Genomic DNA, 4,803 nt, shown 5'->3' with positions numbered 1-4,803 from the left:
CTACGAAAGGACGGATTGTTTCACGAGTAGGTGTTTAATTTATAAAGGTTTTGTGAATATTGATTGAAATATGATGATAAATATTGAATACAGCGGAAAAATATATTATAATATGTATTACGATATAAACGTTATACTAATACTAGGGCTTATGTTATATAAATAAAAGTAGAAAATACAAATACGTGAATGAATAACCAATTAGTCTACTTGTTACCCGTCCTCCTCACTCGAGGTAAAAATATATTTTCATAATCGACTTTTATGCAATAGTTTTTTTAGAATCCGTCTTGGTAGCAGATGAGCAACAAATCTAATCATTCAATCGTGTTTATAATATAATAATATATCACATTTATTATATAATATATTCAGTTTTCTTGCTTTTCTATTCAAATAATATCAGAACAGGAAGAAAGTCGTTACGTTTTCTATCCTCACTGACAAATGGTTTTCCAATATACCATTTTAAAAATATATTCCGAGCCATTTTATATCACTTATTTTAATAGCTTTGACTTTAGAGAATTCCGGCTTAATGAATACTGAAAAACGAACTTCAGGTTTTAACGAGTGAAGTTGTTACTTCCGTTTTGATTAACAAAAACTACAGTTCCGTTTTACTCTCGTCAAAGTATCAATTTAATCCTCGTTATTTAACGAGTCAGAGTTAATTGAATTAAAGACTCGCTACGTCCTGCCTATAATACCTACGTATAATAATAAATACGTAAGTGAAATTTAACTGCAACGTATATATCGAATATTGATATTAACGTTGTGGGAGATAAAATGTTTGGCCGTTACAGGAGGCCCGGAAGATGTGAAAATAATTAGTTCATGGTAAAAGTTTCTTTAATAAAATAAATATGTTTTTCTTATTAATGCTCTCCATGCATCTTTCAATCGTTTGCCGTGACGGCATACGAGTCGGTCTACCCCCAAGGCGCGCCAATCAAAGATATTTTACACCAGAATTATTAGATTTTAATGTATTTTTTCAATTAATTCGTGTATTATAATATTTTGTTTATTTTATATCAGACAGGCATATTTATTTTGTATTTTTATTTATGTAAGTTTAATATAAGTAATGTTTATTAGGTTTTCATTTACATTATAGAATGGTTGAAAAGACTAATTACTGAGTATCTTGGCGGTTCTTCTCCGTAAAATTTATATTCTAAACCGGTGTAACTTTAATACTGTAATATGACAATTCAAAAGTACTTTCAATTATTGCATATTTAAATATTATTTATTCTATTTATGAACCTACTTGAAAAAATAATACTTTGATTTTATCGATGTCTATAATGAGGTACACTGTATACACTGTATACAAGTCCAATGTTAAGATAGATATTATAAAGTGGGATTGAATTATCTTCGCCTTCGCCTTTTGTTATTTAAAAAGTATGTACGCTTTTTAAAGAACAAAAGGCGAAGTTTTCAATTATTCCATATATCTTTACAGAAAGGAAAATATTTATAATAATGTATCTTTTTCTGAAAAGAAAAAAAAACCAATACAATTCGAGCCTTATGTTATAAACAATACAGCTTATTTTTGAATAAAACTTTATTTTAAGCTTATCGTATCTTATTTTGCTATGAATTTGAGTAGATAATTCACGCTCATTATAATTCTTACAGGATAATAACTCTGTATTTTTATTTAGTTCTAATCGAATGTCATATTTTCAGTTACCTTTGTGATGAGCTATTGTTTTATTGTTTCAGTTTTAATTTGCATTTAAGACAATAACAACAATTTAATCGGTTTTCGTCGTACAATAAATAAAACACAAATATGCTTAATTCAAATAGCCTTTTATATATTATACACTTTTAGAATGTTATGTTACGAAATCCAATTGAATTTATATAAAGCATTATATGATTACCTGTATATATATTCTTAACAATCTTCGACCGAATGCGTCAGTTCCTAGTGCCGGAATATATATATATATTCTTTTTAAAAAAATAATTTTCACTTCTGGTTTGTGAGAATATTTTTTGAAATCGTTTTTAAATTTCATTTGTATAAACAAATCAAGCACACGAAATGTCGTGGGTTGATCATTTTTTTTTTAAATAGTCACGCATAATGCGTGAATGTGTCATTTTATGTCAAAACCATTGACCATAGGCATTGTAAATGCAAGAAATGTCAATGTAAGATCGTCAATGTGTTACCAACCTTGGGAACCAAGATAATTTTGAGAAAGTTAAAAAAAGTAAAAGAAATTATCTGGTGTAGTATCAACTAAGTCAATATACACGTGATGACGTAGTCTCATATTTTTTTTAACGATTTGACAAATATTTTTATTTTCATTAATTCGTACTCACGATGCTTAAGTTACATTTACTTAATATTTGAAAAAACCTTTGAGGTTAAATTACTTTAGGTGGTGCTTGGTTCTTGTTTGTGTGTCTAATCTCTAATAGAAACAAAAAAATGTTTTGTCAATTTATGTTGCTTCAATTTGATGAGTCTTTTCAGACAATTCGAAACGTATAAACGCTCGTGTGTTAACGATTTAGTTCAATTTTCGAACCTCACGGAACCTATAAGTGTTTCGTCATACTCACTATTGATGCCTAATTCTTGAGGTATTTTATAATAGTAAGTAATTCAACCGTAAACACAATCGTGCGACTGACCTCGATGTCCGACCACTCGACTGAAGGCTGTTTCGTAGTTATTAAAAATCTCATTATACATATTTTGTTAAATAAAGTTTAAATTACTTTAAAGGGGTTCAATGAAATTGAATTAACTCGTTTCGATTGTGTTTAATTTAAAAGATATTGCGTGTAAACTATTCATAAGCCAAAGATAGCAGCTACACTTGTAATCACATTTACGAGCGTTAGCAAGGCTATTTCCTTGTATAATTTATATTTGTGATAGTAAAATGTATTAGTTATATCAGTATACACATGCAATGCTATATATTTTCATTACTCAGTGTTTACTTCAGTTATTGCAGTAAGGTTTGCTAGTGATAAAAAATCTTAAAGAGATTTAATTGATAAAATAATAATTATATATAATACTATACTATACTAAGATATTATACGATGCCAGAATAAACTGTATTTTACATTTTGAATAACAATATATGTCAAAACATCTAAATAAAGTTATTGATTTTTATGTAGAGAGATATAATTTTATCGACTATTTATATTTAAGCTCTGCCCGCTTAGCCTAGTTTTTATTAGCAGGACGGCATTTTAAAATTTAATTTAATTAAACCACTATTATGAAGTTTCAAATCTACAATAACAGACTTCTGTTAAACATCATTATCTTAAAAATTTTATTTATTTTCAAGATTATTTTATATTTATTATATCATAATTATTTTGTCATACAACTATTATTATAAGATATTAAAATACAATAAGAATAGTTTTGTTAATTTAATAATATTATTTAAATACTAAGAGTAAGTGATTTTTTTTTACCAGTAACAGCCTGTGAATTCCCACAGCTGGGCTAAGACCTCCTCTCCCTTTTTGAGGAGAAGGTTTTGGAGCTTATTCCACCACGCTGCTCCAATGCGAGTTGGTGGAATACACATGTGGCTGAATTTCAGTGAAATTAGACGCATGCAGGTTTTACTCACGATTCTTCATGATTTCCTTCACCATCAAGCACGAGATAAATTATACTCACGAATTAAGCACATGAAAATTCAGTGATGCTTGCCTGGGTTTATTATTTACCACTGGGCCATCTCGGCTTAATTTTTTTTTAATTTAATAACAAATATACCTCTTATTGAAACATTTGAAGATATAAGCTATATAAATGGCTGTATGTATTAATGACCAATAAGTTTCAAAAAAATTAAACGCGACATATCCAAGAAATACATAAGTAAAAATCGTATTAACATATTATATTTTTTAAAGTGACGTGTGGTTGCCTGAATTACGCTATCGATATTTTCTGCAACATAGTTAAGTTGTCCTCTAGCGCGTTACGCTGCTCCGATGTGACAAATGTTCCCCAAACATTTAATATTCAAATAGATAACTAGTTTCCGCCTGCGGAAAGTCAAAAGGAGAGGGGAAAATTTTAAGTTCTCTCTGTCCTTTACTTTCAACGTGTATGAGGATAATCATGAGGATGTTGAGTGAAATAAATACGTGAAAGCGTAACAAACAAACAAACAGATAAACAAACTCATTTTGATATTTGTAATATAATATTACTTAGAACATATTATAACGTATCTGACGAATAAACCTAAACAATATATGTGCTAGTAAATGAATCAGGACGTTGGTACATTTTGTTCTTTGTATTCTCTCAAACTAATATTATAAAATAGTAGTATATTGTAGTAGATATTAAAATGAACACGTGAAAAAATACGTGTGTTTTGGCATTTCCCAGTGCGGAGCGATGGATCGGTCGTTAAATGTTTATATCTAGCTGTTGAATAAAGATCTCGGAAAAAAATCCTTATTTCACCCGTATGAAGCTGGGTCGGACAGCCAATGTTTTATAATTTCACTGCTGAACCCTACAAAGTAATAAACTCATACAACGTTGATAATCCTTTACTATTTACTTGCTGGCTTTGTAGAAGTATTTTTATTTTCAAACTGTTGCTGGAAGCTAAAACACTATTTATTTTACCGATAAATTTGTGCTAAAAATTATATCACTTAAAACCTATCATAAAACTAGCGTCATATTTATGAAATTACGTGTATTCTAGTGTCTCGATGACGTCAGAGCGTCAGGTTGCCAGTTGTCTGCATAATTTAGTGTCT

This window comes from Nymphalis io, chromosome 9, assembly GCF_905147045.1.
Source record: "Nymphalis io chromosome 9, ilAglIoxx1.1, whole genome shotgun sequence".
In the NCBI taxonomy this organism is placed as follows: Eukaryota; Metazoa; Arthropoda; class Insecta; order Lepidoptera; family Nymphalidae; genus Nymphalis; species Nymphalis io.
Note: the sequence above shows the minus strand (reverse complement) of the source record.